We start from the raw sequence: 13,608 nt of genomic DNA, 5'->3' as shown, positions 1-13,608 counted from the left end.
TGTCCATAAGCATTCTTCACGTTGATCCAACATAAAGATGGTTTTATTTATCATCATAGCACTTCCTATCGGGACAGGATGCCAAAAGTATATGTCTACACTATGAACGGATCGATATCTTGGTGAGCTTGCATAAAATGGCCCAAAAAAGCAACATAGTTTGCTTCTCTATTACCCTCCCTATAAATGTGGCTAAAATCAACATACGTAAAATTTCGAATCAACTCCTTGACGTCTTCCATCAAAGTAGATGAATTTTCCACAGGCACTGGCCCTTTAATTTCCTGGAAAATAGTAATAATAAGAAAATTATCCCATACTATATATACTTTTGAAATATTATAGGCATGCGCCTTAAGAAGACTATTAAAAACGAACGTAGCTTCTACAATATAATAAGAGTAGTGCTCATACCAATTTTAAAAGAACGACTACAATTCTCTCTCATCTGTTTCTCTTTCTAGGGATGGGCCACTCAAAGTGGTGTGTCATTAACTCATTGTACTTGTTGACTAAAATGTTATCTTTGTTGGATCTAAGATATACTTTGTATTATTCGTTAAGTACTCACTTAGTCCCATCCCAAGACTTACGAGTATTGTTATTTTGAGGTCACGAGTTTGAGCCCCGCCAATTACATTTGTTTGGAAGTATGAGAATCCCCTTACCTTTCCCCTCTATTCTCAAGCGTTAACCCGTAGAGCTGGTTGGCTTAGCCTATAAAGTGTCGATTTAGTAGAGTCCTTACTCTGTAGATTGCTACACCTTTTTAATTAGCAGTTTTATTTCAATTTGATTTGCAAAACAATGTTTTCAAATTTTATAGTATTCTCTAAATTTATACTGTGTAAGAACTTATTACTTTGTAATCCCTCCGTCACCAAAACTTCGATCCTTTTGGGTTGATTTTGCGGTTATTAAGAAACTTAAATAAAAAGAAATAAAAACATAATGAAAAGATAAATTTACATGGGGTTTGTAAAAAAAGTAGAGAGATAAAATATCTAAATACATGAAAAAACAAAAATTTATATGGGGAAGCTAATTTCGCACAAAAATTATTGTAAATTGGTGGGTATTTTAATGCAAATGAATTGATCATTTTGAGACTAAAATTAGGCAAAAATGGTCGAAATTTTTGGGATGGAAGGAGTAACAATTACTTTACAAATAAGAATGAAAGTTTGGTTTACAATTTAATTTGATATATAGCCCAAACCATATTAATTCGATTTGGGAGTTTTCAAATAAAGCGAACCAAACTGTGTTACTATTTGGTCCAAACAATGAAAAATTCAATAATCTCAATCTTATTCATTTACTTTCAACAACATTCTCACTTAATTCAACAACATTTAGCAATTCTATTTATTCTCTTATTTACCCTATCTTAAATAAACCCCGGCCTATTAATTTAATATAGTTTGAAATGACAACTTTAACATTGACCGCAAAGGAAAAATACTCCAAATATAATATTTATAGAGGTGACAATTTAGTTTACTAGGTCTTGTTTGGATAGGTCGGGTCGGGTTCGATCAGGTCAACTATATGCATTTCAATATTGTAATGTTATATTATTTTACTGTGTCCATGCAAGATAGGATCCGAATCGAGTAATTTCGCGTGAGATTGGATTGATTGGGTTGGTCAGGTCAGTTTTTAACGGCTCTAATTATATATTTCCTCTATTTTTTATTTTATATGTCACTTTCTATGTATGAAAGCTTCAATTTAAATGCATCAGTATCCATTTTAGTCAATTAATTCGATCGCTCTATATCTTTTTTTTTTAAAAATATCACACATGGATCCTCCTTATTTTTTCTCTCTATCTCTATGTACTCCAAAAATTACTTAGGACTTTAGGAGCCCGCAATGTCAATAGTAATGGATCTAATAAGAAATAGAGGAAGTAATAAAAAGCACACGCTTCATCTACCTCCAATCTCACTCTCTAGTATGTATTTCCTGGGTTCTATTTATCTTTCAATCTTTGTTTTGCACAGGTATGTTTAACTAAAGCATACATACTTTTTGCATGAAAAATAAAGAAAGAAAAGAAAGGAAATTTTAAGCAAATGACTAATTACAAATTAAATCGACGTAAAAATAAAAATTACAACCATGAATTTATATTTTACTACAGTACTATTATGGCTATAACTTATAAATAAATTGACATAAATTATTTGTCCAATAATCTATGGAATATGATTGGTGCGTCGAATTGTGGTGTAAGAGCTCCATTGGCGGTTGGAGCATGAGCATAAGATGGTGAAAGCTCGAAAGAGAATCGTTGTAGAATTAAGGCCAATGTAATTTTTGCTTCGATCATAGCAAAATTCGATCCAAGACATATTCTTGGCCCCCAACCAAATGAGAAAAATGACATATTCCCATTTGTTGCCTTAGAAATGCCTTCACTAAATCTTGATGGGTTAAAATCCTTAGCATCATCACCCCACAACTTCTCATCTTGTTGGATAAAAGCTATTGGAAGATTGACTACCAATCCTGCAGGTAAGAAGATATCTCCTACCCTAATGTTTTCAGTAACTGTATGATTGATTTCAATAACCGGGGAATACAATCGAAGAACCTCTTGTAGTACCATGTGTACCTAAAAAGATAAAACAATGGATAAAAATCTAAACTATGATTTATTAAGATAATATAACAATCATTTCATTACAGACTTACCGTCTTTAGATGATTCAATCCTTGAAAATCAGGGATGTGGTTCCCAAATGTGTTTAAGATCTCTTCTCGTGCTCGAGCTTGCCATTCTTGATACTTTCCAAGTATAATTAGTGTCCACACTAATAACGATGAAGTGGTACCTTGGCCAGCTAAGTAGAACAACTTACTTTCATTAATCACCTCTTCAATACTCAACTCAATGTGTTTTTTGTTATTATGTCCATTGTCATGAAGTTGGGACTCCAATAACAATCCTAACAAGTCATCCTTTGGTTTTGCTCCTTCTTTTATTGCCTTCTTCCTCTTATCAATAACACCTTTTAGTAGAGTGCGAATTTCCTTATCAGCATCCACTATTCTTTTGTTTGCCTTGGTTGGGATAAACCTACACCACAAAATGAACAATTCCAATTAAATACTCTTTTGATTACATGATCTTGGTTATGAGACAATTGTTATTTTTTTTTATTATTTTTAAAACAATGGTTTTAAAACATACATTTAACATAGCATAGATTAATACATTTTCACATTTTAAGGTAAGACTTGAGCTTATTAGATAAAAGTTTAATAAAACATATAAATTTCTGTAAATTATTAAGTCAAGTTCATCACAAAAATAAAGATAAAAATAATTCCAACCCACTTGGCACATTTTTTTTTTTAACTTTTTGACATTTGGCATAATTTTGTGAGAAAGTTTTCCCTCCAAAATTCTACTTGTATTGAATTTTTCCTCCAAATTTGATGCAAGTTAGAATTATATATATGTACCAAAATTTCTTCAATATATATATATTAATATGTTGAAAATGTAAAGTTGTTCTCTAAATCACCTCCATCCAGGGATATAAACTGCATTTAAAACCGAAAGTACAGTTTGTATTTGTTCGGTTAATAGCTCGAATATTCGCTTCCCTTCCTCGTAACTACTTCCAAACGCAACTCTAGAAATAAGATCAGCAGATAGTTTATTCAAATATGACAACACCTCTATTTCACATGAACCTGTCTTCGATGTCATTTCTTCCCACTCTTTAACCATAGCATTGGAGCTTTCCCATAATGCTGGAAGCATAAACTGCAAAATATACCAAAACAAGAATAATATTTAACACGTATGACACATAATAATACATTTCTTGTGAAAATATTTACTTATGTATGCAAAAAGGTTATCTACCTAAGCTTAGTCTAGTGAAGTAGTGGGAAAGATTGCACCTTCCAAATCTTGAGGTTGAGGGTTCAATCCCTATTAAAGACAATTAAAGATGATGATTCTTTACACTTCCCCCGGCCCCTTACTTTCAAAAGTTTCTGACCCGCAAATATTGGGTAAAAAAAACCATGAGGGTTGAGATAAGGTCTCAGTAACTTGAAATATAGAAATAAGAAACTTTAATTTTGTGTTACATTTACATATGTGTAACCAACAAACGCTTATCCAGAGATGTCAATTCAAACGTTCGAGCCAAGTTCGGTGAGGTCAGGTCAAGTTGGGTCCAATTTTAAACTTGAGTAATGCTAAATTATTGTGTCCATGCAAATTAAAATGTGAATTGAAATTCTTGTAGGTAAGTTTTGGATTAGATCGATTGAGTCAAATTTTGACATATCTATATTGTGTACCACATGTTTTCATTAGAAACTCTTTATTTACATCAATATCAAACTAAAAAAGTTGTATATCAAATTTACAACAAACTAGAAAATAAAAATAAAAAGCAATCTCACACCAAATTTATGTTGAATACTTCCTCTTTTTCTAAATAGTTGACATGCTTGATTTTTTCACTATTTTGTAACTAAATTTGACCGTTGTTTTATGATAATGTTAAAAAAAAAAAACCATGAAATATACTCCCTGCGTTTTAAAATACTTGCTCCATTTCTCCATGCGCCGAGTTTTAGGATAAACTAGTATAGTACCCATGCTATTGCATGGTTTTGATAGTTCAAATATTAAATTTCACAAGATTGAAACCAAAGTTAGCTTAATGCATAATAGTGATATTTTTTTTACTTTATTTGATTATTCATTTACAATAATGTGTAACGTGTATCATGATATTGCTTATCATAATTTTAATATAATGTCAAAATTTAATTTAGCAATATAAAAGAATTTATGGCCTTAACATATTTTACCTTTTAAATATGAATGACTCATGCAAGTCATGCCCATTCATATATTTTAGGGTTTTTCTAAGCTATGCCCCCCAAGTTATTATGCAGTTTCTATGTTGTACTCATGCTTTTTCAAAGTTATAAATTGTGTCCTCCACCTCACGATCTTTTTTATCAATATTACCCTTTAACATCCATATCCGTTAATGAAAGTTATGTTATTTTATCAACAATGGTATCGTGGCGTTATTAATTTGACACGCGTCCCATTCTAATTGGTTTAACACTTTAAAAAAATTTAAAACATCAGAAAATAAAATAATAAAAAAAAAGTTATTGTTAACGTTAAAGGTTATTGATAATAAAAATTAGTGAGGTTGAGGACACAAATTAGACGTTTGAAAAAGCATGGGCACAGCTTAGAAATCGAAGAAGTTTGGGGGCATAGCTTAGAAAACCCCTATATATTATCTTATATTACATAGGGATGGCAATGGGTTTAAGACCCGAGCTAGACCCCCATTAGACCCGACTCATATTTTAGGGTATGGGTCTTAATTGGATCTGGGTAAAATTTGAATCTACGTGCAATGGGTCCGGGTTTGAAAGTTTAAACCCAAAACCCGACTTAGATTCGACCTATACACATTATTTTTATTTTTTTTATCAAAAATTACATAAATCATAAGGTATCTAATCTAAGAATTAGATGAAAAAAAACCTAAAGAACGTAACTCCAAACTATAGTTACCACTTCTCCAAGGGGCTCCAAATCGATCAAACGGCTCCTAGCTCCTACTCTCATCAAGTCGATTGTCGTATGATTAGTAGTATGTTTTTCGATGTACTTTTTTTTTTATTTATTTATATGAAGTTTCTTTGATATACATATGTAGCAAAATTATTTAAAATATTTGTATGTATAGTCACACAAGTAATATGATAGTTATAATATATATATAAAAAATATAAGTTATTAAAAAATCAATATTAAACCATTTTAGGCTTGAGACTCCCTAAACCTTTCATATCTTTGTCTAAGACTAATTTTATGTAGACCCAGTGGATCCAAGTCGCATCTGGAAGAACCTCCAAAAATCTGGGTCTAAGTCTTGTTAAAGCCGACCCAAATCTGACACATTATCATTTCTAATATTATTATGTGGCCCCTCTGTATTCTTGTGGTTTAATCAATATAATAAATCTCTCTTTTCATCCTATAATGTGGTTACAAAATTTTAAATCAGGTAATAATGCTTGGAGAGTAGAATTAGAGGCTACATTATAACATGAGCAATTATAATGCTTCTATTTATCATTTTTATTTAAATGAAACTTAAATCTTAAAGTTAGTGGATCTTTTGTTTAATATTTTGTGGGACTTATCTATCTACTATATATTAAGACTCATATATCTATCTCGTTTAGATGAAACTTTAAACAATTAACATATGTACTATTTTTCATGAATATTATTACTATTAAATTCAAATCTAAAATTGGCAAAATAAAATATTAGACAAATCAAATAATTAACATGCTGTAAATTTTTTTACTAAAATCAAAAGTTGGCAAAATACACATAATGATACTTGTTTACATTTAGCATATATAATTTGCTATTAATTTAATAAGATCACTATTCACAATCTATATGTATAGCTCAAATGCCTTATTTTGATAACTAAACTATATGCTATCTTTTTATATGATATAAAATATTGTTATTGTTTCTAATACCATATTTAGTTGTATAATGTAGCCTACAATATTAAGTACCAATTTAATAAAATCGACCAGTGAATATTAGTAACTAAAAATATTCTTTTAGATTGCATATTAATACCATATTTAGTTACATAATTTATTAAGGATCAATTTAATAAAATCGATGAGTGATTATTAGAAACTAAAAAGATTCATTTAGATTGCATATTAATATATTGCAATAAACTTTAGAATTACCATAAATAGTATAATGTAATTAGGTGGGAAAATTTTCATTGTAAGAGCAACATGTGTCAGTTTTAGATTGAGCGTCCTCTGTTTTATTATAATTATTGATCAGATTGGAGATAGTAATAAAATATAGATATAGTGGGGTTAGTGGAAGGTAAAGTGGAGGAGAGAGAATGTAATAAAAGTAATAAAATTGGGTCCCACTAGTTCAGATAAATGAATTAAATATTATAAAAGTATTCCAAGGAAATGGACCAAGTATTTAAAAATGTCCGCAAAAGAAAAGTAAAGCAAGTATTTAAAAATGAAGAGATTATTATTTTTACTACATTTGTTTCTCTGAGTTCTACCCATCTATTATTATTCACCATGGGTCAAACTTGTAAAATTCTGACCATGTTGTCTAACTTTGTATATATATATGAGAAAACATTAGAAATTAATGGTTTAAATAGTGCCTTAGAGACCTCGTAAAATGCAAGTAAGTAACACTTAACAAAACTGAAGTTGATATTAGTCAATATAAAATTTCATTAGATCAACATTTTCATGTTTTTCATTAATATTTAATCATATACATTTCAAGTTAAAGTATTTCATTGGCGTGTGTGCTTGTTTAACCGTCCCTTAATTAGTATTCTAGAAAAAAAAAATTATTTTTTTCTATATACAATACTCCTCCGTCCCTTATTGATAATCCTTTATGGTGATATTTCACGGGAATTAAGAAACTTAAATGAGTAGTAAAAATACATTGAAAAGGTAAATTTACACAGGGTGTGTTAAAAAGTAGAGAGAGAGAGTAATAAAAATATATATGAAAAATGTTTAATTTACATGGAGAAAATAAATTAGCACAAATATTGTTGTAAATTAGAAAGAATTTAAGTAAAAATTTATATTAATAGTTGAAAAAAAATAAATGACACTATCAATTTGAAACATAAATTTGACTATAATAAACTATTTATTATAAAAGACGGAGGGAGTACTCCTGTTATTCCTTATACATAGACACAGTACCCTGATGTATTCAGTCTTTACAAGTCATGTCCAAAATATTTTGCCTATTTCAGAATCTTTTCATTTTAAAGTTGGATATTGTTTCCATTGCACAATGTCGTACACTAGTCGAGAAAGCACAGCCAACTTTACAATGACAAATTGACAACAATATGTCAATAACCGGCCTTATTGACTTTAAAGTTGGATTAGCAATATAAATAGAAAGCTGTTCTTTGCTATTATTCACTTCTATCTATTGATATATACATAGGGATGTTCGCGGTCCGGTTTGATGCGGTTTGGATCATAAACCGCACCAAACCGTAAAAGTGCGGTTTGTAATTTTTAACAAACCGCACTTTTAAAAAAAAAATGCACCAAACCGCATCGGTGCGGTTTCGTGCGGTGCGGTTTGTAGTTTTAATCGTATTTTATTAAAATTGTAATTATTGTTTTTAAAACAAAACTTTTATTTTAAATTATAATTATTATTTCTATTCAAAAAAAAATTATAATTATTATTTGATAATTTAAATATTAAACTCTTTTTATTAACCTTTAATTAACTAATAGTAAAAAATTAGCTCATATTTTTTAGTTCTTTTATATAATTTTAATGAAAATATAGTATAAAAATCGCAAACTGCATTAAAGTGCGGTTTGCGGTGCAGTTTGGTCTCAATAATTTTGGAAACCGCACCAAACTGCAAACCGCGGTTTGGTCATTTTGAAAAACCGCACCGCAATTTTCAAACCGCAAACCGCACCAAACCGCAAAATTGCGGTTTGGTGCGGGCTAAACTGCACTCTGTACAACCCTATATATACATGCCCTTTTAATTCGCACTCTTTAAGTTTTAACTTCCACAATATAATTAATTTCTAGATTATTTCCTTAAGGAATTAAGTAGCAGTTGAAATCTTATACAAAAAGGAAGTAAATATATAAGAATGAAGTATGTATAGGTATAACCTTGAGCTTGTCCATGTGGAAAGCAGGAGTAAGAAGCTTCCTCCGAGTAGCCCAAAATCGCCCCTCTAACATAAGTAAGCCAGAGGCAACCTTCTCTAAAAAAGGGTTTGTCTTTTGCTTCTGAAACTCGTGTATCTTCATGAATACTTCTCTTATCAACTCTGGTTCTGCAATCGTCACCAAGGGTACTGGTCCATTCCATACAAAACATCTTCTACCTACACACATTAAAAAATACGGAGTAATGTTTTATACTTCCTCCGTTCTTTTTTACTTGACCCGCTTTGACTTTTGCGCAATTCACCAACCCACCTTTGACCGTCTTTTGTAAATCATATAACTAATATATAAAAGTAAACTTTTAGCCAGCTCACGACATTGCGACACTTGGCATTTTAACTTTTCGCCAAGTATCGCGCCACGTTGGAGCAATTTAAATAGACTTCTTATGATTAAAAAAAATAGAATTTTAGGATAAAATTTTAAGTTTAGAATTTTATTTTCGATAAAAGATCAAAATTTATGAGATACAAATTGAATTATAATTTTATTCAAAAAGATTATTAGATTATAATTCTTAAAAATTATCATGTAAATTTAATTTTTTATGTAATAATATTTTTTTTTGGAGCGAAGGAATTAGGTTAAAGTGTAAAACATCTATTTATAATATATACTAATCGGTTAAAATACTATACTTCACAACTTATAGAATTTTATTACTACATAGACCTGTCAATTAGGGCTGAGTCATGAGTCATCTCGGATTGGGTCACTTTAGGTTACGAGTCAAGAAATGTTCAACCCTTACCCAAAGTTTTGGGTTCGGGTCAACTCAACGGGCTTTGAACATTTATCTTATTTAATTTATTATTTGTTTATTTTCTATGTACTAAATCGAACATTTCCACCAATATTAGTATTAGTCATTACATGCCTACTAGATAGCAAATCGTCACAAAGCACATCAATAAACTAATTTTGTACCAATGGTATATCTTAAAATTTGACGTATAGATTAAAAATTTTATCTTTAAATTCAATAAATAACCCGGGCTTCGCACGGACACAAAACTAGTTATAGGTAAAGAAAAACATATTGATGTAGGATCTTGTTAGAATCGTCTAAAGAAAAACTATCACAATATATAATTTTTACTTGTAGAGTATCAAAATTATTGATGGTTAAATTTGTGCATTGACAAGCGTGATAAAAGAAACAGGTCAAGTTAAAAAGAAAAGAGGAAGTATGATATAGTATTGTTTAAAAAAAATAGAGGGAGTATATATATAAAAATTAAAAAATTTAAAAAAGCTTATTACCCTTTATAATATTTTAAATTGTAAATGTTAATTAGCATGGTAAGGTACAAGCATGGCAAGGTACAATTGTTGTTGTTTATTCGATTTAATCATTCATGCAGAGCAAATCAGTATTGCTCATTTACTTTTCACATATGAGCAACAATTTGTTCTCATAATTTGACAAAATAATTCATTTTGTGCAGATAAGAAAAATCAAGAAAATGAACGAAACAACCTTACTGATTTATGTATGCAAAATAAATAATATCCATTTGCTCATTTTGAACAAACATGATAAAATCATAAGAATTTAAAACACACACGATTATATGAGAGCATAAAATGAATTTTAAAAATCAATTAAAATAATGCTTTCTCTTTTTCACAAATATTGCAACATGGGAAGGAGCACAAATTTTCATAAAATAAAATAGAGAAAACATGTGCTAATAAGGAATTGTTGCGAATATGTATGATAATTGTTGCAATATTTGTGAAACGGCCAGGAAGTTATTTTTAAGAGACAACATACCATATTTGTTCAGAGTTTGATAGAAGAATGGGAGGGCACGTGGAATATAGTCATTGGACGAATCAGGCAAAGGAGGCTTTGATCTGGCTTCAATAGTCATAGTAGCTCTATCCTTGGTATCTCCATGCAACAACCTATAAGAATTACCTTTAAACCCTTGATTCCTAAGCAATCTCTCTAATCTTTTTTGGCCTAAACCATACCCAATTTAACACACACCATGACACACTCACTAATACAATACATACCAAAGAAATTTCTATAGACATGCTTGTCACTTCCATATATGCTTAATACTTTCCGAAATCAAAGTCGGATTTAGTATTGTAAAGAAGACTGCCCTAACTCTTGTGTATTTATCCTAATCTGAAAGCAATAAAGGAATAAAAACTCTTAGTTTCAATAGACAAGATAAATGAAGGGAAAAAAAGAGTATGAGATATATGGCAATAAAGATATATAGTACCCAGTGGCGATTCCAGGAATTTGTCATTATAGGTTCGGAATCTCAAATCTCTCGAACATAACAATTTTATTTTTTTTTGGACGAGAAATATAGTTTTGTTAACCGATGTTAATCAAAAAAATATTATATACTACTTCCGTTTCATATTTTTTGAAACTTTAAAGTATAATTTTTAAGATATAAAATGTTTCAAAATTGCAAAAAATATGAAACAAATATAATATAATACTTAAATAAAATAAAAGTATGATGGTGTAAAAAAATCATATTCTTTGATTATATTGAAAAGGGAAAAAAAACAGTAAAATAGGCTATTGTGTTAAATTGTCAAGAAAAAAAAAAATAGCAGATGGGTTTGGTGAGGGGTTTGATCCCGCGTCCCCATCTAAGAGAATGTCTTGCATGTGAATTCTTTGACCGTTGAACCACAAATGGTAAACATAATATAATTAGTTGTATTTTTTTTATTAAACTTAGATTTTTTTTCCCTCTAAATTACGAATTCTCTCCAAATCCAGTATGGGTTCAGCTGAACCCACTGAACCCATACTGGAATCGCCATTGATAGTACCACAAGTATGTGGAGTAGAATAATAACCACTATTATTTATAACTTACAAGGTTTGAATATTCAAATGGACCATGCAACTTCAACTAGCTTTCGGATAACCGAATAAAGACTAATGCAACAGCTTATGATTTTTCCTTTGTGACTTTTTACAATCCAACGGAGGAGGAACTGGAAATGGAGGAAAGTTATGCATTTACTAATGCATAACATTGATTAAAATATTATAAAAACACATGGTAGAGAGAGAAAAGAGAAGAGAGATAGGAAGAGAGAGGCATGTAGGTGGACCACACCTATTTTTTGGTCGGATTGTATCACGTGATGGGGGATCATATGCTGATTGTTCCACTGAAAGTTTATATAGTACCATTGAATTCTCAGTGGTACTATTTACGCATAAATTTAGTGCAACTGAATGCATACATAATACCATTATGTGCACATATAGTATCACTGTATATTCAACGGTACCATTTGATCATCCAATGTTATCATACTATTTATTCGTTTGTACATATGTATAATTACATAAATACCCTTTATTATGCATTTCTAAATGTCTAACATTCCTCCCTTTAAAATTCCCGTCCAACGGAGAATTACAACGAAATATGATTGGTTGATAATCTCTTTTTTTTTTTGGAAACAATTTGTTGATAATCTTATCATTAGACCTCAGTGTAATTGTCATATTAATTACGTATTCGAAGTAGAGCTGAGAAAAGTCTTAAAATAAGATTATTAAATAGTATGACACAATGATTTATTTTATTTATTTATTTTTGTGAGACATAGGTGAAGAGTCTTTTGGTCAATAAAAGACAAAACAATGTAAAGAAAAAAAGAAGTATAGAGCAATTATAATTCTCCCACATTGAAGTTTTCAAGCAATTTCACATGTCACACTCACTTGATAATTTCATCATATTGTTACCAATAAGACAATCAGACAACGGCAAGCTAATAAGCTAATAGCCAAATTAATTAGTCTTTCATGTTGTATAACATTTAAGCTAATTCATCGTTTAAAAAATAAATAAATAATGTAAAAGTGATGAATTGTGTTGGGAAAATATTTTTTTGTAAAGGAACATTTTGTAGAGGTGATGATTTTGTAAAGGAACATTTTTCTTTTTTGTAAATTATTATTATTATTATTACAGGTTTTGCTATATTATTATTGAATTATTTAGTAATTCAATTTTTTTTTTTAAATAGTTGCAAACTTATAATAGCGGTTACAAAAATTATACTATTTATCAAAGCATATTTATTATAATTTTGGTGTTTGAACCTTTTAACAGCGGTTGTAATGAAATTTGAATTTTGGCGCAAAAGGCATTATTTAATGGCGGTTACAAAAAGTACGCCATTATAGAAAACTTTTCCCACTTTTTCTGATTAATGTTTTATAGCGGTTATACAACCGCCATTAAAAGTGTCATATCCTTTTAACAGCGTTTAGATGAATGGCGGTTGGGTAACCGCTGTTAAAGGGTATTTTAACCGCCATTAAAGCCAATTTTTGGCGTAGTGTTTGTACCCATTTACTCCTAAATGCAAATCAAAAGGCATAATTACTTTGAATGAATTGTGTTAGTTTAAATGAACTACTACGAGAGGGGGGGGGGGGTGAATGGTAGTAGGTTCCAATCGTGAAACTTATGCGGAGATTAAAAACAAAACATAAAAGGAACTTAAATAACACAACAAGTTTTACGAGGAAACCATCCAGTGCCTAGCTGGAAGTAAAAACCTCGGCCTTATTGGGACTTATAAACAAATTCCACTATTATAGGCAACTCTCCTAGTACAACCTATTACACAGACCTTTGCTTCGCAAGTTCCTCCTCGGACACTTGCTAATTGATAAGAACCTATCCTATCAGACCTAAGACACACTCAGGCACCTTTTTCGACCCAAGACACACTCAGGTTCCTTTCTCGACCTAAGACACACTCAGGTT

The 13,608-nt window shown here is 30.3% G+C and overlaps 1 pseudogene across 1 annotated transcript; it reads right to left on the bottom strand.

Moving 5' to 3' along the window:
* Nucleotides 1-1,548: 1,548 nt before the first annotated feature.
* Nucleotides 1,549-10,888, bottom strand: LOC145627046 (cytochrome P450 CYP72A219-like; annotated as a pseudogene). Its single transcript, XR_014111292.1, has 5 exons — nt 10,605-10,888; nt 8,768-8,985; nt 3,540-3,784; nt 2,704-3,088; nt 1,549-2,623 (listed from the first exon to the last, which is right to left on the bottom strand). The product of XR_014111292.1 is annotated as a cytochrome P450 CYP72A219-like (transcript).
* Between the last annotated feature and the right edge of the window lie 2,720 nt (nt 10,889-13,608).

This window comes from Chenopodium album, chromosome 4, assembly GCF_948465745.1.
Source record: "Chenopodium album chromosome 4, dcCheAlbu1.1, whole genome shotgun sequence".
In the NCBI taxonomy this organism is placed as follows: Eukaryota; Viridiplantae; Streptophyta; class Magnoliopsida; order Caryophyllales; family Amaranthaceae; genus Chenopodium; species Chenopodium album.
Note: the sequence above shows the minus strand (reverse complement) of the source record. Positions and strands in the feature narration are given on the sequence as shown.